At 40.8% G+C, this 23,423-nt stretch overlaps 1 protein-coding gene across 2 annotated transcripts in view; it reads right to left on the reverse strand.

The window, feature by feature from the left end:
• Ppcdc (phosphopantothenoylcysteine decarboxylase) overlaps positions 1 to 13,686 on the reverse strand; it is a 30,345-nt gene extending 16,659 nt beyond the window's left edge. The window contains exon 1 of one of the 2 annotated variants that reach the window (XM_053782810.2): positions 13,557 to 13,686. The gene's annotated coding sequence lies outside the window, so the exon portion shown is untranslated. Of the gene's footprint in view, positions 1 to 892; positions 1,028 to 13,556 lie in introns of those variants that run through there. The other variant, XM_053782811.2, reaches the window with a different exon arrangement.
• Between the last annotated feature and the right edge of the window lie 9,737 nt (positions 13,687 to 23,423).

Genomic DNA, 23,423 nt, shown 5'->3' on the forward strand with positions numbered 1-23,423 from the left:
TCCTTAACCTTGTCAAACCCTGTGTAAAAAAAAAAAAAAAAAAAAGAGAGAGAGAGAGAGAGAGATAGGGGGGAACAGATTGTGGGGGAGTGAGAGGGATAGAGAGAGGGGAGGAAAAAAGAGGGCGACGCAGAGAAGGAAAAGCAAAGGGAAGAAAGAGAGAGGGTGGAGATTTTGGGAGGGGGTAGAGTGGGTGGAAGAACAGGCGTATTATATTTATCCAAGGACTGTAATGCCAGGTTCTTTTGCTAACTGATGGATAAAAATTAAATACTTACTACAATGGTTTGCCAAGCCAATATAATAGGCAATGACAAAGTACATACTGGAATGACAAACAGAAAAAAAAATGGCAGAATGAAAAATAATTTTAAGTATACAGTCCTAGAATTCATATACCTTACAGTATAATACAGTTTGTATTGTAGAGAGAGAAATACAATAAGTACTGAAACATTAATAATTATCCTTTATGTGTTGCATCATACAGTATACATTTTTACATAAGATAAAACAAAAAAGTCCAGGAATAAAGAAAAACATTATCACCAAAAATTTATAATACTTTTCTACACGAGACCAATTAATACTGACTATTATGAGTAACCTAGCAGGATGCATAATAAATACCATATGTAAATGAAGATGATGTAACTGCTTTGAAGAACCCCAATGACTGATCTATTTTTTTGGTCAAAATTTGTGTAATATTGTTCTGTATTTATGGTATCGTATTACTTTCAAATTATGAGTCTGTTGCAGAAATAATTACCTTGTTTAAAATATTACATTGGCTTTCTGCAAACAGGCCTATATTTTGATATACCTGTATAACAGTTTAAAAACAGCATAAACAAAATATAGTTTTGAAGATCCATAATACGTTACTCACTTGATCATGAACTTCTTGCACTCGCCTTCATGGTCAAGAGGAAAACTTCCTTTCTGAGGTGGAGTAGGAGTAAAAGTCTTCTGACTAAATGTCATAGATGCCATCCTTCAACTGAATGACTTTACTCTTCTTTCTGTATAACCCACAGATAAGCCAGTTAAACTTTAACAAAACATAAAATAAAAAAAATAAAAATGGTGCTGCACCATGTCTATGTTTGTAAAATGCTTTTCTTTGCTGATGTCTAATGAAAACTATTCAACAATAGCCTCCAGCTCCACACAAAGTGCTAGACTCAATGTCCTTGCATAGCATCCTGAATACTGTTTACAGTAATAATGGCAACTTGTGTCCAAGAACCTCAAATAATGACTTTGCAAATAAAATAAAATTTAAGAATTTAGTAGCCATGTACCTGTAATGTTGGATTACAACTTTGTGTGTTATATTGAACTGCATATTAACACATTATTATTTGTTTAAAACAAAGCAAATTAGAAAAAAAACTGAAATAAGGAAGCAGTTGCAGTATTACATGCTAAGTGCTCAGTTATTTGAACGTGTGCAGCATCTTGACCATTAACAAGTTATGTACTGTAGCTCATTCTCTCCCTGAAATCTGTATTATCTCTACAGTTACATCTACTGTACTATAAAACATACTTTTCTCACCAAACCAATTAAGAGTCTTTACACTATAAAGCAGCATTTAACATGACCCTAAAAGACCCTACATAGTACAGTATAACAAACTTTACCCATACAGTAGTTGCAGAATAAATTTACTCTCTCCCTCCCTCAGATATAATCATGTACTCTACAAAAATACTGCAAACACCCCTAACCTTACTGCTTATTTTACAAATACATAATATCCGAAATAAAGAAATTTAAATAAAAATACAGTGGTCCCCCGCTTTTCATAGTTCCCGGCAATCGTAAAATTCGCCAATCATAGGGGTATTTTCATATAAACATGGACTCGCTTTTCAGAGGTTGACTCGCGAGTCGTAGTTCGTCCGGGACTCGTACGTACGGCGTGAGCCAGGGCGGCAGCCAGTCTGGCATTGTTTACCAGTGAGCGAAGGTCCCCTTGCATGCTCCAGCGAAATATTTCATAATATTCCATTTATTTTAGTGCTTGCAAGTACTAAATAAGCTACCATGGCTCCAAAGAAAGCTCCTAGTGCCAAGCCTGTGGTAAAGAAGGTGAAAAATACGATTGAATTTAAGAAAACTATCACTGAACAATATGAAAGTGGTACAAGTGTGGCCGAACTGTCCAGGATGTACAAGAAACCCTACACAACCTTATGTTCCATAGTAGCCAAGAAAAATGAAATAAAGGATGTTGTTGTTGCAAAGGGAGTAACTATGCTGACAAAAATGAGATCACCAGTACTGGAAGAGGTTGAGAAGTTATTACTGGTGTGGATAAATGAGAAACAATTAGCAGGAGATACTCTTATAACTTCGTTTATTTGTGAAAAGGCTAGGCAGTTGCATGAAGATTTGGTAAAGAAATTGCCTGCAAATAGTGGTGAAGTGAGTGAATTTAAGGCCAGCAAAGGCTGGTTTGAGAGATTTAAGAACCATACTGGCATACACAGTGTGGTAAGGCATGGTGAGGCTGCCAGTTCGGACCACAAGGCGGCTGAAAAATACGTGCATGAATTCCAGGAGTACATAAACAGTGAAGGACTGAAACCTGAACAAGTGTTCAATTGTGACAAAACAGGCCTCTTTTGGAAGAAAATGCCAAAGAGGACCTTCATTACACAAGAGGAAAAGGCAATGCCAGGACATAAGCCTATGAAAGTCAGGCTGACGCTAATGTTCTGCACTAATGCTAGTGGGGATTTCAAAGTGAAGCCATTACTAGTGTACCATTCTGAAAATCCCAGTGCGTTCAGGAAAAACAATGTAATGAAGAGTAAATTGTGTGTGTTTTGGAAATCTAATAGTAAGGCATGGGTCACGAGGGAAATTTTCGTCGAGTGGTTCAATGAAGTGTTTGGCCCTAGTGTGAAGGAGTATCTCCTGGAAAAGAAATTGGATCTCAAGTGCGTGCTAGTAATGGACAATGCACCTGCTCATCCTCCAAACTTGGATGACCTAATTTTCGAGGAGTTTGGGTTCATCACAGTAAAGTTCTTGCCCCCAAATACCACTCCTCTCCTCCAACCCATGGACCAGCAGGTTATTGCAAACTTTAAAAAACTCTACACAAAAGCAATGTTTCACAGGTGCTTGACTGTGACCACAGACACTCACTTGACCCTAAGGGAATTTTGGAGAGAACACTTCAGCATCCTCCACTGCATAACCCTTATAGGCATGGCTTGGGAGGGAGTGACCACCAGGACTTTGAACTCTGCCTGGAGAAAATTGTGGCCAGATTGTGTCCACAAGAGGGATTTTGAAGGATTTGGGACTGACCCTAATGAGCCTATGTCTGTTGTAAAATCAATTGTGGCACTGGGGAGTTCCATGGGGTTGGATGTGAGTTTGGAGGATGTGGAAGAATTGGTGGAAGACCACAATGAAGAGCTCACCACTGAGGAGCTGAAAGAGCTTCAGCAGGACGAGCAACACATCGCAGCTCAGAATCTTGCTGCAGAGGAGGAGGAAGAGAGATGGAAGAAGGTGCCTTCTTCAGAAATTAAAGAGATTTTTACTATGTGGGGTAAGATGGAAAGCTTTATGGAGAAACATCACCCTAACAAGGTTGTTGCGAGCCAGGTTGGCAACATGTACAGTGACAAAGTCTTGGGCCATTTTAGGGAAGTGTTAAAGAGATGCCAGAAACAGAGCTCTCTCCACAGTTATTTTGTGAGACAGGACTCCAGTGACTCTCAAGTTGGTCCTAGTGGCATTAAGAAACAGAGAAGAGAAGCAACCCCAGAAAAGCAAATGGTACCTGAGGTGTTGATGGAAGGGGATTCCCCTTCCAAACTATAAACAATCCACTCTCTCTCCTCCTCCAGCCTCCCATACACTAAGAAGAATCTCCAATAAAGGTAAGTGTTATGCTGTTAATGTTTCATTCATCATTTCCCATTATACTGTTTATGTACTACATGTATATTTCATGTTAAAAAAATTTTTGTTTTAATACTTCTGGGTGTCAGGAACGGATTAATTGTATTTACATTATTTCTTATGGGGAAAATTGATTCGTAAATCGTAAATTTCGTTTATAGTAACGGCTCCAGGAACGGATTAATTACGAACGAGGGACCACTGTACATAAAAAAAAAATCTCTCCCTCCTTTCTCTTCACATCCTGCAGTCCAGCTGAGGATGAGGCAACTGAATGGGCAAAAAGCACCACTGCCATTTCATCATAAGAGCTTGATATAGGCTTGATGTTGTGGGCACAGTACCCCTGTACAATACTGAATCTTGCTTTACCCTTTTGATCCTTAGTCTTCGAGTGGCAATCGTGGAGTTATCTTTTAATCAATACTGATGTTTTTGCAATTATTTCCTGTACCACAGTGTATCCTACATAAAAAAATTGTGGTGGCAACCCTTACCTTGCTCGATGCCAAATTTTGATGGTTGCTGGATTACAGATGTGAGACTGCACCATTACATATTCAAATAATCTACTTTTTAACTATTCACTGTCAAGTAATTTCAAGTTCTAGTTTTAATTTGCCTGAAATGCTTTGCATAACTAAAAGCTTATCGATGTAAATAACAAATACAAACCAATCCCTGTATCACAAATGTATTTTGGAAATTAAGCAATTATTCATTTATTTATTTATTTATATCAAAATCCAATATTACCTGACAAATGATCATGAAGATGCCCTGTATACATAGAGTTTAATGTCGATCGTTATTAGAGCAAAGGCAAGTCTTGATAAACATTGTCAGCTAATTAAAAAAATTGGCTATTTTAAAATTATTACAAAACTATGTGGCATTCATTTTATACATTTTGGAGGATCCCTGCTTATGCTTGTGTAAATTTTTTTTTTAATTTTTATTATCACACTGGCCGATTCCCACCAAGGCAGGGTGGCCCGAAAAAGAAAAACTTTCACCATCATTCACTCCATCGCTGTCTTGCCAGAAGGGTGCTTTACACTACAGTTTTTAAACTGCAACATTAACACCCCTCCTTCAGAGTGCAGGCACTGTACTTCCCATCTCCAGGACTCAAGTCCGGCCTGCCGGTATCCCTGAATCCCTTCATAAATGTTACTTTGCTCACACTCCAACAGCACGTCAAGTATTAAAAACCATTTGTCTCCATTCACTCCTATCAAACACGCTCACGCATGCCTGCTGGAAGTCCAAGCCCCTCGCACACAAAACCTCCTTTACCCCCTCCCTCCAACCTTTCCTAGGCCGACCCCTACCCCGCCTTCCTTCCACTACAGACTGATACACTCTTGAAGTCATTCTGTTTCGCTCCATTCTCTCTACATGTCCGAACCACCTCAACAACCCTTCCTCAGCCCTCTGGACAACAGTTTTGGTAATCCCGCACCTCCTCCTAACTTCCAAACTACGAATTCTCTGCATTATATTCACACCACACATTGTGTAAATATGTACAGGATTCCCCAAGTTTGTCACTGGTACATGTTAATACTGTATGTTTCATCTTATCAGTGTAGCAAATTTCAGGTTAAGATAAGATTGTGCTTGCATTTTTAACCCATAGGGTTAGCCACTCAGGATAACCCAATAAAGTCAGTGCATCATTGGAGACTGTCTCTTATTTCCATTGGGGTTCTTTAATTCTGTCCCCCAAGATGCCACCTACACAAGTGACCAGGAGCTGCAGGCAGTGGCAAACCTACATTTTTGGTGCCCCTGAAGCTTAAACTGCTGTGGGGGCCCCTTCATAACCCCTTCTCATACAGAAGACCCAAAATTTTTAAGCAATGTGGATTAAAGTCACTTCTGAGGCCCCTTTGGGATTAGGGTCCCTGAAGCTTCAGCTTCATTAGCTTCATAGTAGATCTGCCCCTGCTACAGGTGTAAAGAAACATGCGCAACGTTTCCACCTGTGCCAGAGTTGAAATCACAGACACCCAGTATGAGCTGAATATGCTATCAATCTTTTAAACAGGTCTGTAGCTGTGCAAGGCTATTTACCCAGGTAAGTTTTATCTATAAAATTTCTTTAATATAGCATTTTTCTAGGTTTTGTAAAAATAGACTTGCATTCAGTAACTCTAGGACCACATTTATGCCATCAGTGTGTTTACTTAGGGATGTGATCTGATGCTTATCTAGGCTTACTGTGGTGCAGTGGTAGCACCTTTGCTGCTCAATCGAAGGACCCAGGATCAATCCTAGACTGATAGAAGACTATGGATATATGAGGAAGAGGATCAAATAACCCCAATAAATACAAATAATCTACACTGTTCTTGGGTTATTTGGAATTACTAACCCTTCAAGATTAATACTCCAAATACTGTAATGTCACCTTATTGATTATTGAAAATTTTTTTATATCACACAGAAGCACTAAACTTCCCAAGCAAGCACCTTTTATTATACAGAAATAAAGAAGTGGAACAGACTGCCTGTACATGTTAAAGCCAGTCCTGGCATGAACCAGTTCAGGAAGAGAACTAAAAGATACCTAATGAATAACAAAAAAAAAGGCACAATACTGTGACTGGAACGATACACAAATAATCCGCACATAGAAGTGTGACTGTGTAAATGGTCCAAGTCAAACCGAAACGTCGTCGTAATCTCCTCTCCTCTATGGGCAGGTTATTTGTATGCCTAATGAATGAATCTACAGAAAATGAGGAGAGTGATTTCTAGTACAGCTAACATTTATGTACCTATTATTGTAAGCTGATCCTCTCCATTTAATGCTCATGTACAACTAGCTTTCCACTTTTGCGAGTTCCATTTTCGTGAGCTTCGAACATTCGCGAATGCAAACTCACCAAATCATATTTACTGAACAAATGCAGAAAAAAAGTACAGTGGAACCTCAAATATCGAACTTTCTTCGGTCCAGAAGGCTGTTCGAGTGCCTTTACCGAATGAATTTATTCCCATCAGGAATAATGTAAATTAGATTAGTCCATTTCAGACCCTCAAAAATACACTTATAAAAGCACTTACAAAAATACACTTACATAATTGGTCGTGTTGGGAGCAGTTCGATTTTTGAGGTTCCACTGTACAGGAAAACACTTCCCACAGCCTCCCACATACTACTCATCATGCCGTGCAGTTACACTCCATATACAGTGGACCCCCGGTTAACGATATTTTTTCATTCCAGAAGTATGTTCAGGTGCCAGTACTGACCGAATTTGTTCCCATAAGGAATATTGTGAAGTAGATTAGTCCATTTCAGACCCCCAAACATACACGTACAAACGCACTTACATAAATACACTTACATAATTGGTCGCATTTGGAGGTGATCGTTAAGCGGGGGTCCACTGTAATTGCCTCCATTCAACTGTCATCAGTAACTGCATGGCTAACTATCATCACCATCATCATCATCATTGTCATCATCATCACAAGTCATCAGAGTTCATCTGCCTAACCTTACGAGTGGAGAGTGTTTTGTTTGTTCATTATTTGTTATTAAACCACAACATGTATATACGATATTTTACGATGTTTTCATGTGTTTAATGATTGTTCATGGTTCAATAGGTTAACCCTTTCAGGGTCCAAGGCCCAAATCTGGAGTCACGCACCAGTGTCCAAGAATTTTCAAAAAAAAAATTTGTTATTTTTTCTTATGAAATCGTAGAGAATCTTTTTGTGAAGGTAATAAAACAAAAAGTACGAAATTTGGTGGAAAATTGACGAAATTATGCTCTCGCAAATTTTGATGTGTCAGCGATATTTACGAATCGGCGATTTTGCCGACTTTGACTCCCATTTTAGGCCAATTACATTATTCCAATCAACCAAATTCTTAGCTATTTCACTAGTATTACTTCTATTCTATCGATTGAGCACAAGAAATCGCCAAGTCAACTGTTTCAACTACAAAATAAAGTGATCGGAAATTGTTAATTTGGCCAATTTAACACAAAGTTCAAAATATTCCAATTTCAAAATAGGCTCCAGAATGAACAATGTAGGCATTCCTGGCACTAAACTAACATTTCCTCTGTTCATTAGTTATGTTTTGAGGCTTTACAAATAAATTCCATTTTGATTTTTTATTCACATAATGAATTTTTATTCACACCAAAAAATAGAAGATTTACTGTTATGCAATACTGTAATAATTGTATAAATATCATCACCATATTTGTGAATGTATATTAGACCCACCAGCTGACGTGTATTAGATGTGTGAGGTCGTTTGTTTACTCTTGAATATCGGCAAAAATTTAACATTTCTGCTACTTTGAGCTCAGTTTCAAGCCATTTCCAGTGCTAAAACCAATCAAAATCATCTCTATTTCTGTAATATGTCTTCCATTCTATCAAATGAGACCAAGAAATCGCAAATACAACTATAAAAAACATACGAAAAAACACTGCAATGTTGCTGTTTTAATCGAAAAATCATGATTTCATTTTTTTTTCTCTCATTATACACAGTGTGCTGCAGGATCTGTTTTATGTGGTGCACACATACCACATAGATGTAGTCTCTCATATCTAGGCCCAAATGTACCACTCACAGTTTATCAGAGTGAGCTGAGCTCATGGCGTAGATCTACGGTTTGGACCCTGAACGTAAAGCCGTAGATCTACGGGACGGACCCTGAAAGGGTTAAGGAAGCAGTACTATTAGGCTAAGTAAATGCTATTATTATATTTCCTTTTAATATATTTGCACACCAAACATTCGCAAATTTTCAAGATTCGCGAGGTTCTTGATCCCCTAACCCTCGCGAATATGGAGGGCCTCCTGTAAATATCTCAAGTCACTTTATTCCTATTGTATCTCTTTTTACTGTCAATAGGATGATGTGATCTCTAACATGACAGAAAAGTGAATTATTGATGCCAGCATTCATAACACTTTTGTGTTCTTTGAGTCTGTCAGAAAGAGAGCGACCAGTTTATCCAAAGTATTGGAGAGGACAAGAGGAGCATGAAATAGAGGAGACACCAGGGGTGTCTATAGTGACAGGAGAGGTACAAACTATTTTACTGGTCTCAGACTGGGCTGCGGGGGTGCTGACCCCTGAAACCCTCTCCGGGCATACTTCAGGAAAGATGTTAATTTGACGAAAAGTAAGTTTAACGTCTAAGGAACGGGAAGTGTTGTCGAGATTAGAAAACCTGGAAATATAGGGATGGCAGAGAACGGGATTTCACAGGAGCAGAGAGTTTGGGAGAGAATAAAGTCTGTTTAGCATGTGATAAGGCAGAGTTCATGAAATTCAAAGGGGAGCCAAGACAAGAGAATGAATTACAAAGTGGAAATTTTCAAATCAAGGAACTGAGGGTCACAAATATGGAGGGCATGAAGAAAGGGAGAAATAAGAACAATTTTCTTGACAGAGGAACCACAGTAAGAAAAGTAATGAATATACATGCCACTGTGCACAGGCTTGTGATAAATGGAAAAAGAAAAGTCTGTAGCTAAGCAGTGGATATGTACATCAAGGAAAGGAAGCAAAGAGTTAGATTCCCATTCAGCTTTTTACTTTAACTGAACTTCACACAGTTAAGTTACTTAGCTGTTTTAAATTTTAAGGTTATAATCATAACTGATTTTTATTATAACTTATAGCTAGGCTTTAAATCATAAGACATAACAAGAACCCCAATGGAAATAAGTTACTCTGATTTCATTTGTTTATCCTAGATAATTTACTTTTTTTTTTAACACACTGGCCATTTCCCACCAAGGCAGGGTAACCCAAAAATAAAGAAAAAACCATCATCATTCAACACTTTCACAATCACTCATACATAATCACTGTCTATGCAGAGGCGCTCAGATACGACAGTTTAGGTGTCCCTCCAAACTGCCAATATCTCAAACCCCTCCTTTAAAGTGCAGGCATTGTACAGTACTTCCCATTTCCAGGACTTGAGTCTAGATAATCGGTTTCCCTGAATCCCTTCACAAAATATTACCCTGCTCACATTCCAACAGGTCGTCAGTTCCCAAAAACCGTTCGTTTCCATTCACTCCTATCAAACAAGCTCATGCATGTTTGCTGGAAGTCCAAACCCCTCACCCACAAAACCTCCTTTAACCCCTCCCTCCAACCTTTTGGGGACAACCTCTACCCTGCCTTCCTTCCCCTACAGATTTATACACTCTCCAAGTCATTCTACTTTGTTCCATTCTCTCTAAATGACCAAACCACCTCAACAGTGCCTCTTCAGCCCTCTGACTAATACTTTTAGTAACTCCACACCTCCTCCTAATTTCCATACGACGAATTCTTTGCATAATATTTACACCACACATTGCCCTTGGACACGATATCTTCACTGCCTCCAGCAGCAACTCACTGCAGCATTTACAACCCTTGCTTCACACCCATATAAGAGTGTTGGTACCATTATACTCTCGTACATTCCCTTCTTTGCCTAAATGGATAACGTTTTTTGTCTCCACAGATATTTCAACGCACCACTGACCCTTTTTCTTTCATCACTTCTATGGTTAACCTCATCCTTCATAAACCCATCCACTGATACGTCAACTCCCAAATATCTGAAAACATTCACTTCTTCCCTACTCCCTCCCTCCAATGTAATATCCAATTTTTCTTCATCTAAATCGAGTGATACCCTCATCACCTTACATTATATCTATGTTCACTCTCAACTTTAAATTGAATTACATGCACCTGTACCTAAATAAATTTACTTAAAATGTCTTCACTCCACCAAAGCAACTGTTAAAAGTTGGCTAACATTAAGTTAGGTTATATCAACAAAAATGTTTTTTCCCATAGGCACTAAATTTAGATATAGTACAGTGGACCCCCGCATAACGATGGCATCACATAGCGATTATTTCGCATACCGCTTACTTTAATTGCAAAAAATTTGCCTCACATACCGCTTAAAAACCCGCTTACCGATTTTCGTCCGAGACGCGTCCAATGTGCGGCCTGAGCCACGCTCACATGTTCCGCCGGTGGCATTGTTTACCAGCCAGCCTCCGCGGTAACATCCAAGCATACAATCGGAATATTTCGTATTATTACAGTGTTTTTGGTGCTTTTTCTGGAAAATAAGTGACCATGGGCCCCAAGAAAGCTTCTAGTGCCAACCCTACAGCAATAAGGGTGAGAATTACAATAGAGATGAAGAAAAAGATCATTGATAAGTATGAAAGTGGAGTGCATGTCTCCGAGCTGGCCAGGTTGTATAATAAACCCCAATCAACCATCGCTACTATTGGTGGTACAGCTGCTGCTGCTGCTGCTGCTGCACTGTCAGCTGCTGCTGCTGCTGCACTGTCAGCTGCTGCTGCTGCTGCACTGTCAGCTGCTGCTGCTGCTGCACTGTCAGCTGCTGCTGCACTGTCAGCTGCTGCTGCTGCTGCTGTAGCACCGTTGTTGGTGTGGCTTATTGAGAATACCAAGAAACAATTAACCCCAGAGGATTTGCCACCCAGGATAACCCAAAAAAGTCAGTGTCATCGAAGACTGTCTAACTTATTTCCATTGGGGTCCTTAATCTTGTCTCCCAGGATGCAACCCACACAAGTCGACTAACACCCATGTGAACAGGGAAAAATGCCTGGAACTAGTGCTCATATTGGTGAATTTAAAGCCAGCAAAGGTTGGTTTGAGAGATTTAAGAATCGTAGTGGCATACACAGTGTGATAAGGCCTGTTCTGGAAGAAAATGCCAAACAGGACCTACAGTACTCAGGAGGAAAAGGCACTCCCAGGACACAGTGTCTCATCAGTCATTGCTGCATCTTCAATAAAGGTAAGTGTCATTTATTCTTCATTTAGTAGACTAGTACATGCACAATATATACTGTGCATGTACTACTCTACTATTGTGCATGTATCCTTCTCTTTGTGTGTGGGAAAATGTATATTTCATGTGGTAAAATTTTTTTTTTCATACTTTTGGGTGTCTTGCACGGATTAATTTGATTTCCATTATTTCTTATGGGGAAAATTCATTCACATAGCGATTATTTCGCATAACAATTACCCCTCTTGCACGGATTAAAATCGTTAACCGGGGGTCCACTGTATCTCCAATGCACAATGCATCTATTAAAGAATTTACATAATAAAAACACATCTGGGTGTAAAGTATATACAGTGGACCCCCGCATAACGATTACCTCCGAATGCGATCAATTATGTAAGTGTATTTATGTAAGTGCATTTGTACGTGTATGTTTGGGGGTCTGAAATGGACTAATCTACTTCACAATATTCCTTATGGGAACAAATTCGGTCAGTACTGGCACCTGAACATACTTCTGGAGTGAAAAAATATCGTTAACCGGGGGTCCACTGTACATACATGTATTGACCCAAAATACTATCTCAACTGCAAAATCTTTTTAATATATTACAAATTAAACTATAATTAAAGGATTATATTGGCCAAGAAGCAGTTATAAACTATTACCAAATTTTCAAATATTAAGTTGGTTTTTCAATGGATACAGATATTTTTCGGGCCTATGGGACAGCAGCTTTTTTTTGGTAATGCAAATTTTGCAAACCAACCTAACCTAGACCAGGAGTTAAATTCTAGGTTAGATTAACTGTGGTTCATTAGGTTAGGTTTGTTACTAGAAAACAGCCTTTATCCCATTGGACTCAAATATAATCGTGTCCATCAAACAATTCACTCAATATTAGGGAATTTACATAATGGAAAAAATGCCTCTACACTGCACATTAGCCATTATTTTTAGTGCCTAGGGAATAGGAAACAATTATGTCTGATCTAAGGAAAGGGGAAGCAAACTCCAAATCCTTGGATTGGGAAGGAGTAACAAAAACAAAATAGCTTTGTTGAGCAAGTAAATTTGCAAGCATATTATTATTTTTACAGGGAAGGGTTAAACACACAGGGGTCAAACATTATTATTATAATCATGGGAGAGCACTAAACCTGTAGGGATTATACAGCGCCTGTGGGGGAGGGGGGAATGGAAGGTATTCAGACTCAATTTAGGGAACTGGCGCACAGATCCAATTCCCTAGATCAAGAGCCCCTCCCCAGCATCAAGGAACCTCCCTTGAGGGGTAGGGGTCAAACAGCACTTGAAGAAGGGGGGGGTCAACAAGACTCAAGTAAAGGAAACAAGACAGGCCCAATTCCATAGATCAACAACCCCTCACGAGCATCTAGCAACTCTGAGGGACTGCAAGCATATTATTAATACAACCAAAACTAAGCGCTAAACCCACAAGTGCAATATTGCACTGCAAGCACATCAGTTCTTTTCCCACAATATGAGACGTCACCACAAATGCCAAGTTGATTATGGGAAAGCTTGAAACCTGTAAGAGTCGTGCATCTGGGAAACGAGATAATTAGGTTTCATCTACGGGGAAAGGGAGTTTAACTCCAATTCTCTGGATCAAGAGCCCTTCACCGGCATCTAGGCACCACCCTTCAAGGACCAGACCACCTGAACTTAAGACATCGGTGTAGGCCTACTGTTCCAAAATCAATTGTACCAACGTATGCATAACATGGAAGATATAAAGAAACGACTTTATTAGCCTACCTAACACAGAGAGAGTGACAGAGTCTTCCAAGGAAGAGCCGAGAAGTAAGAAATTGTCAGAGACGACTTGAGCAACGTTACTTCCCGGCAGCCATGACGCTCACTGCTTTCAACTATTATTGTTTTGTTTTACTTTATTCAGTTACCTTAAGTTACATCTACATCAGTTTTTATGCGCCAATAACACGTGTGCCCTTACAACAATTGTTCAAAAAAAAGTATGTTACGTACGCAATGCTTAAACGTAAACTTACAAGGCTACCAGAGGATCTTGACTAAAATTGAATAGCCTCTTCACGACCCCAATGGAAATAAATCAATGACAATAACAAGTTTATTTTACCATGATACATGTTTGTACAAAGGAGTGTAATAATTTGGTTAACAAGTCAAAAGCCCCTTAATATGTAGAGCATTTCGGGCAAACTTAACATTAATATTAGTCGGACTTTTTGGGAGTTATCCTGGATAACTTACACTATGTATGATAATAGTACTGATATGTATCTCTACCTACCTACCCGGGTTTATTTAAACTTACTATAACGTTTTGCCCAAGCAACGGGTCTTTTCAAGTCAACAACAGATATTTCTCTTTGTTGGGCTTAACTGCCATTGACCTAAAAAGAGGTCAAACAGATAAACGTGGATGTGGAGTCAGGTGTGTGGACTCCACTAACAACTCTGGCAGTCATGGGTAGGAGAGAACCTATAAGCAAACTGGTGAATTAGACACATGTACAATATGTAATAATGTTGGTAGAATTACCGACAATATGTAAAGTAAAATGTCACGTTATTTGCACTTGTGTCCTTTTACTTTACACATGTGCAATATCTGGGTATCTCTATTCTATAGATATTTCGCCAACCAGTGGCTATACCAATACAATACATATCCGAATTATTATTATTATAATAAAGGGGGAAGCGCTAAACCCGGAGGATTATACAGCGCCTGGGGGGGGATGTGGAAGGCATTGAGGCTTAATTCGGGGAACTGGAGCACAGATCCAATTCCTTAAATCAAGAGCCCCTCACCAACATCAAGGATACATATCCGAAGACCAGAAAAATATACAGAAGACAAGTGCAAACTGCATGTATCCTGAAAAAGACTGCATCACTGACTGGAACACGTGAACCCCAGTGGAATGTTTACCTGGAGTTTACCTGGAGAGAGTTCCGGGGGTCAACGCCCCCACGGCCCGGTCTGTGACCAGGCCTCCTGGTGGATCAGAGCCTGATCAACCAGGCTGTTATCCTAAGTAATTTACACAATGTATGATATTTGTACTTAGTAAGTAAGTTTATCCAGGTATACATAAATACAGTTACATAGATTATCATACATAGCAGATATGCATGATAGCATATGCAGCATAAGCATGATAGTGGCCTTCTCTGCACTGTAACTCATTTTTGTAACTTAATAATCTCAATGTAATCTTGCAAGGAAATAAATATTGATTGACTGATTGATATGTGTAGAGAACCTAGGATAACCCAAAAAAGTCAGTGACTTATTTTCATTGGGGTCCTTTTAATACCTTCTTATTATACAATGTAGGAGATATTATTATACCGTAAAGGATATATACTAGGAATAAGGTAAATAGAGTTATTTACATCTACATGTTTGTTAGCTAATAAAATAAAAAAATCATTCTCCTCTCTGTTGCCACTTATGTGTACCTTTCCTTACATAGACCTTCTTACTTACTAAGGCTACATTACTGGCAATACCAACGCTAACTCCTGCTACTACCACCGCTAATTATCGTCAATATAATAATAATAATAATAATAATAATAATAATAATAATAATAATAATAATAATAATAATAATAATAATAATAATAATAATAATAATAATTGTAGTTTTCTACATGTTGCATCAAGTAGGTAAAAAATCGAAGAATATGTACAGACATATGTCTCAGTGTATAGTATACTCAAATGTCTCTCGGCGCATATATACACAGATGTATGTCAGGAGGAAGTGGTATGGTGATACCGACAAGATGTGGAAAAAGACACTTATGTACAGTTCAGGACATTTATTAAAGGAAACGTTTCGCCACGAGTGGCTTCTTCAGTCTTAATACAGAGAAAACTAAGAATATATATATATATATATATATATATATATATATATATATATATATATATATATATATATATATATATATATATATATATATATATGATGAACTGTATGCAAGGGTTCTAAAGGAATGTAAAGAGGAGCTTAGCACACCTTTGGCTAATCTTTTCAACATATCACTACAAACTGGCATGGTGCCAGATAAGTGGAAAATGGCAAATGTGATACCTATTTTCAAAACAGGTGACAGGTCCTTAGCTTCGAACTATAGACCAATAAGCCTAACCTCCATAGTGGGAAAATTTATGGAATCAATAATTGCCGAGGCAGTTCGTAGCCACCTTGAAAAGCATAAATTAATCAACGAATCTCAGCATGGTTTTACAAAGGGGCGTTCCTGCCTTACGAATTTATTAACTTTTTTCACTAAGGTATTTGAGGAGGTAGATCATGGTAATGAATATGATATTGTGTATATGGACTTCAGTAAGGCTTTTGACAGGGTCCCACATCAGAGACTATTGAGGAAAATTAAAGCACATGGAATAGGAGGAGAAATTTTTTCCTGGATAGAGGCATGGTTGACAAATAGGCAGCAGAGAGTTTGCATAAATGGGGAGAAATCAGAGTGGGGAAGCGTCACGAGCGGTGTTCCACATGGGTCAGTGTTGGGCCCCCTGCTGTTCACAATCTACATAAACGACATAGATGAGGGCATAAAGAGCGACATCGGCAAGTTTGCCGATGACACCAAAATAGGCCGTCGAATTCATTCTGACGAGGACATTCGAGCACTCCAGGAAGATTTGAATAGACTGATGCAGTGGTCGGAGAAGTGGCAGATGCAGTTTAATATAGACAAATGCAAAGTTCTAAATGTTGGACAGGACAATAACCATGCCACATATAAACTAAATAATGTAGATCTTAATATTACGGATTGCGAAAAAGATTTAGGAGTTCTGGTTAGCAGTAATCTGAAACCAAGACAACAGTGCATAAGTGTTCGCAATAAAGCTAATAGAATCCTTGGCTTCATATCAAGAAGCATAAATAATAGGAGTCCTCAGGTTGTTCTTCAACTCTATACATCCTTGGTTAGGCCTCATTTAGATTATGCTGCACAGTTTTGGTCACCGTATTACAGAATGGATATAAATTCTCTGGAAAATGTACAAAGGAGGATGACAAAGTTGATCCCATGTATCAGAAACCTTCCCTATCTGGAGTTTACCTGGAGAGAGTTTCGGGGGTCAACGCCCCCGCGGCCCGGTCTGTGACCAGGCCTCCTGGTGGATCAGCGCCTGATCAACCAGGCTGTTGCTGCTGGCTGCACGCAAACCAACGTACGAGCCACAGCCCGGCTGATCAGGAACTGCCTTTAGGTGCTTGTCCAGTGCCAGCTTGAAGACTGCCAGGGGTCTGTTGGTAATCCCCCTTATGTGCGCTGGGAGGCAGTTGAACAGTCTCGGTCCCCTGACACTTATTGTATGGTCTCTTAACGTGCTAGTGACACCCCTGCTTTTCATTGGGGGGATGGTGCATCGTCTGCCAAGTCTTTTGCTTTCGTAGTGAGTGATTTTCGTGTGCAAGTTCGGTACTAGTCCCTCTAGGATTTTCCAGGTGTATATAATCATGTATCTCTCCCTCCTGCGTTCCAGGGAATACAGGTTTAGAAACCTCAAGCGCTCCCAGTAATTGAGGTGTTTTATCTCCGTTATGCGCGCCGTGAAAGTTCTCTGTACATTTTCTAGGTCGGCAATTTCACCTGCCTTGAAAGGTGCTGTTAGAGTGCAGCAATATTCCAGCCTAGATAGAACAAGTGACCTGAAGAGTGTCATCATGGGCTTGGCCTCCCTAGTTTTGAAGGTTCTCATTATCCATCCTGTCATTTTTCTAGCAGATGCGATTGATACAATGTTATGGTCCTTGAAGGTGAGATCCTCCGACATAATCACTCCCAGGTCTTTGACGTTGGTGTTTCGCTCTATTTTGTGGCCAGAATTTGTTTTGTACTCTGATGAAGATTTAATTTCCTCATGTTTACCATATCTGAGTAATTGAAATTTCTCATCGTTGAACTTCATATTGTTTTCTGCAGCCCACTGAAAGATTTGGTTGATGTCCGCCTGGAGCCTTGCAGTGTCTGCAATGGAAGACACTGTCATGCAGATTCGGGTGTCATCTGCAAAGGAAGACACGGTGCTGTGGCTGACATCCTTGTCTATGTCGGATATGAGGATGAGGAACAAGATGGGAGCTAGTACTGTGCCTTGTGGAACAGAGCTTTTCACCGTAGCTGCCTCGGACTTTACTCTGTTGACGACTACTCTCTGTGTTCTGTTAGTGAGGAAATTATAGATCCATCGACCAACTTTTCCTGTTATTCCTTTAGCGCGCATTTTGTGCGCTATTACGCCATGGTCACACTTGTCGAAGGCTTTTGCAAAGTCTGTATATATTACATCTGCATTCTTTTTGTCTTCTAGTGCATTTAGGACCTTGTCGTAGTGATCCAGTAGTTGAGACAGACAGGAGCGACCTGTTCTAAACCCATGTTGCCCTGGGTTGTGTAACTGATGGGTTTCTAGATGGGTGGTGATCTTGCTTCTTAGGACCCTTTCAAAGATTTTTATGATATGGGATGTTAGTGCTATTGGTCTGTAGGATAGACTAAGGGCCCTGAAACTGCACTCTCTAGAAAGACGTAGAATTAGGGGGGATATGATTGAGGTGTATAAATGGAAGACAGGAATAAATAAAGGGGATGTAAATAGTGTGCTGAAAATATCTAGCCTAGACAGGACTCGCAGCAATGGTTTTAAGTTGGAAAAATTCAGATTCAGGAAGGATATAGGAAAGTACTGGTTTGGTAATAGAGTTGTGGATGAGTGGAACAAACTCCCAAATACCGTTATAGAGGCCAGAACGTTGTGTAGCTTTAAAAATAGGTTGGATAAATACATGAGTAGATGTGGGTGGGTGTGAGTTAGACCTGATAGCTTGTGCTACCAGGTCGGTTGCCGTGTTCCTCCCTTAAGTCAATGTGACCTGACCTGACTAGGTTGGGTGCATTGGCTTAAGCCGGTAGGAGACTTGGACCTGCCTTGCATGGGCCAGTAGGCCTTCTGCAGTGTTCCTTCGTTCTTATGTTCTTATATATATTATGTATATATATATATATATATATATATGTATATATATATATATATTATGTGTATATATATATATATATTATGTATATATATATATATTATGTATATATATGTATATATATATATATATATATATATATATATATATATATATATATATATATATATATTCTTAGTTTTCTCTGTATTAGGACTGAAAAAGCCACTCGTGGCGAAACGTTTCCTTTAATAAATGTCCTGAACTGTACATAAGTGTCTTTTTCCACAGATGTATGTCAGTGTGGATATACACAGTTGTATATGTCTCAGTATATGTACACTGAGATTTGTATCTCCCAGTGTATATACACTAAAAGTTTACATTAATCTCTATTTTAGGTAATAATTATAGTATTCTTGACTGGTGGTGCACAGTTAACATGCAGCCTTTACAACCCTCTTGTTTTTAGGGCTCATGTTGCACCAACACTTCTACACAGAAGCCTAGTGTTGCAACGTTCAATTAGCATTTAGCACTGCCCAGCCTGCAACCTGCCCATGGTATGGGGGCAGGAATATGTATCCCCGTATCGTGAAGCTTGGTAGGTAAGTTTATTGAAGTATAGATACACATAAATACAGTTGCATAAATTATTATACATAAGAGGATATGTGTATATTACCTAGGGTAACACAAGAAAGTAGACAAAGTGACTTTAGTAAAGTTTGTCAGGAAACAGGACAAGTGTTTCCTGATGTGGGTTTTAGTCGTATGATGACCCACAGCTGGAACTTTTGGTCATTTGATCGAGGACTTCCACTGGCTTACCGGTCTACCCCTCTTCAAGGGGGGCTCCTTGGCGTGGTGAAGAGGCTCTTGGTCTGAGGAATTAGACCTATCGGTCTTCTTCCTCAGACCGAACCTAATTACCCCCCAATCTCCCCTCCCCTATCCCATCCTCCCCATCCTCCCCTTTTTCCTTTCCTCCTCCTCCTCCCCACTCCTCCCTTTTGCCCTTCCTCTTTTTGTCCTTTGGGATTTCTCCCACAGGCACGCTAGTTCCTAGGTAGAGGAAAGGACACCGGGGTCGATCCCATTCCGTTGAGGTTTCTTGGCGGTGGCGTAGTTTGCCGTGGAATCTGGATTGCCTAGGGATGTCCCGATCCCTCTCCGGTATCCCGGAGTAGCTTTGGGTGTCTTTTGGGCGACGGGTGTATCTCTGGAAGCCACCTTTCGGATTCCGGGGGTGGTGGCTGAAGGAGGTATGCTTTGTGGCGGATATCCGGCCGCCCTCTCTTTTGTCCACCGAGGTAGCTCGGCAGATGTGAGGTTGCTATCCCAGATTGCTGGTTTACTGGCATGAAGGGTAGGGTATGGCACGGGTTCCATGCTGCATCTGCGCTACTAGCGGTGTCGAGTCCTCTTGGGCGCGGAGGGAGATTTCTGGCCCTTTCATTCCTCCTAGGAACTATCCCTCCCCGGTCCCCCCTTTTTTTTTCTTTTTTTTGTTTTTATTTTCTTTTCTTCTTTCTTTTTTTTTCTTAAAAACAAAAAGAAAGAAGTAACCTAACCATGGCAGCCCTAGTCCATGAACCTGGTACCCCCGGGCCCCTTCTTGATACCGCACCCCGTTCTGACCCCGCCTCGTCTTTGGACCACTCTTCAGACATTCCTCATGCCTCTGTACCTATTGCCGGTGCTGTTTCCTCACCTGCTTCAGGTACTGAGGCCTCGACTGACTCCTTCGATTTACCAGACCTTCGCTCTCCTCTGACTATGCTTCCGGCCTCTCCCTCTACGGTGCGGCAATTTTCAAATCGCCGACCCGTTCCACGTCGGACCAACTCTGGTCCCACGCCTAAACGTCAACGACAATTACCTGCTGATGATACTTCTCCACCTTCACCTTCTCGTTCTTCTCAGAAAAGATCGACACGTCCTTCACTACCTTTCCACGCTCAGTTTCAGACTGAACAGTGGACTAAATTCTTCACTTTACGACCAACTTCCTCTACTGCCTATCTTTCTGACCATAGTATTGGCAAGGCACTCCTACGCCATGTTGGTAAAGATATTTCTTTTCATGCTCTTAAGAGCGGTACGCGCATCATTACCGTACAGAATGCTACCCAGGCTCGTGAGCTCTCTCGTCTTTCCCATATAGATACTGTTCCTGTCACCCTTGAAAAACATCATTCCCTCAATTCTTGTAGTGGTACCGTTATTCTGCCCCATACCATAGTTCAACAAAATTTCCAGACATGTGGCACCGACATTCTAGAACAGCTGGAACTCCAAGATCTCCCAATCCTCAAGGTAGACACTTACGTTCTTCCTGCCCGTGGGCGGAGACGATACCCTAGCAATGTGGCTCGTTTAACTTTTGACAGCCGAGAACTCCCATCCTCAGTTTATATAGCAGGACATCGGTTACAAGTTCGAAAGGTGATCCCTACACCACAACAGTGTAGAAATTGCTGGCGATTTGGCCATCCAGCGAAATATTGCAGATCTATCGCCGAATGCCCAGTCTGTGGTGCCGATGACCATTCTAATACGTCTTGCAATCGATCTCCCTCTTGCCTTAACTGTCATGAGGCTCACCCTTCGTACTCTCGCCGTTGTCAGGTCTATTTAAACGAGCGGGAAATCCGTTACCTCAAAGAGACAGAAGGTCTCCCTTATGCCATGGCAGTTTCTCATCTCCGCCTCCAAGGGAGACTCCCACGTGTTTCTTATTCCCGTGTTTCAAAACGTCCCCCCACTTCTGGTATCCCATCTTCTACACCCACCTCTGTGGTTACCTCTCCCATAATCACTCCTGTATCTAATCCTTTTGCTGTCCTCGGCTCAGACGTCCCTACTTCAACGCCTCAGTCTAATCTCGCTTCTTCGAGTTCTCTCTTACAAGCCTCAGTATCGACGAGACCTCGTACGACACCTCTTCCCAATCGTCCCTCTACTTCTCAAAAGTCAAAAAAAGGTCCGGTAACACCTCCTACCCATCTTCCACCTCCTCATTTTACCCTCCCTGTCTCTGTCCCTAGTTCTTCCCCTCTCACTGGCTCAGTTACAAGTGCAGAGGTTCACCCTCCTCCTCGTAATGTACCTTCCTCCCCTGTTCCCTCCCAAGTTTCTTCCTCTTCTGCTACCTCCCAGGTTCCTGTCTCTTCTGTCCCCTGCCACGCTTCTCCAGTTCCCTCCACCCTTTCGCCCCCCCCTACCTTGGTACAGTCCAATACAGTTCCAATCTTTACTCATCCTCCCCCTACCATTCCCAATATTGTCTCCCATACAACATCTCTGAATTCTGAAACACTTGAAGCAATCTCTGAATATATTGCAGAGACCAAACCATCAATGGACACTGATCCACCTTCCGCTCTTTCTCTCTCCTCTGCTCCATCTGCGCAACTCCTTTCTTCACAGCGCACCGTTCCTTCGCTGCTTGAACATTTTCCACTGCCTCCGCATGTGGACTTTTCTAACCCTCCTAGTCCGTAGGAACCCTTACCTGCGGATTTCAAGTATCTTTATCATTGCCATTCATGGCCTTTTTACAGTGGAATATACGTGGCCTCAGGGGTAATCGGGGTGAGCTTCAGATGTTACTCTCCCAGTTTGCCCCTGTTGGTGTTTGCTTACAGGAACCAAAATTACACTCTGCTGTTATTTCTCACATCTCAGGCTATAATTTATTGTATTCTTCAGATCCTTTTCCTGATGGGACCTTTAATGAAAGTGCCCTTCTTCTCCGCACTGATATTCCGTACCATCAGCTATTTGTTCATACTTCGCTGCATTACACAGCAGCCCGTATCCACTTACATAGGTGGTATACGCTCTGTTCTTTATATCTCTCTCCTTCTCGGGCATTATCTATTCCGGATTTTGCCTTCCTTGTTTCGTCATTACCGCCACCAATTCTGTTACTTGGTGATTTTAATGCCCACCATTTCCTCTGGGGAGGGTCTCACTGTGATTCCCGTGGAATTCAGTTAGAGGCTTTTCTTGCCACCCACCCCCTCCATGTTTTAAATACAGGTACTCACACCCATTTTGATCCTCGGACTCATACTCTCTCTTGCATTGATCTCTCAGTTTGCTCTTCCTCCGCCGCATTAGACTTTACTTGGTCTGTTCTCCCGGACTTACATGACAGTGATCATTTCCCAATCATTCTTACTTCCCCTTCATATTCGCCACCTCTTCGCACCCCACGCTGGCAATTTAATCGGGCAAATTGGAACCTTTACTCACACCTGACTGTTTTTAAAGAGGTTCCTTCTTCGTCCTCCATCGATGAGCTTTTACACCTCTTCTCATCCTCCGTTTTCACCGCAGCTTCTCATTCTATACCCCAAACTTCGAGCAGGCATTCTCAGAAATGCGTGCCTTGGTGGTCTCCTGCTTGTGCTCGTGCAGTACGTTTGAAACGCGCTGCATGGGGCAGGTACCGGTACAATAGAACCACAGAGCGACTCCTTGATTTTAAACAGAAGCGTGCGATCGCTCGCCGTGTCATCCGTGACGCTAAACGCACTTGCTGGCGAGATTATGTCTCCACCATCACCTCTGCTTCCTCTATGAGTGCAGTCTGGAAAAAAGTACGAAAACTGAGTGG

This window comes from Cherax quadricarinatus, chromosome 28 (assembly GCF_038502225.1).
Source record: "Cherax quadricarinatus isolate ZL_2023a chromosome 28, ASM3850222v1, whole genome shotgun sequence".
NCBI classification, from domain to species: Eukaryota; Metazoa; Arthropoda; class Malacostraca; order Decapoda; family Parastacidae; genus Cherax; species Cherax quadricarinatus.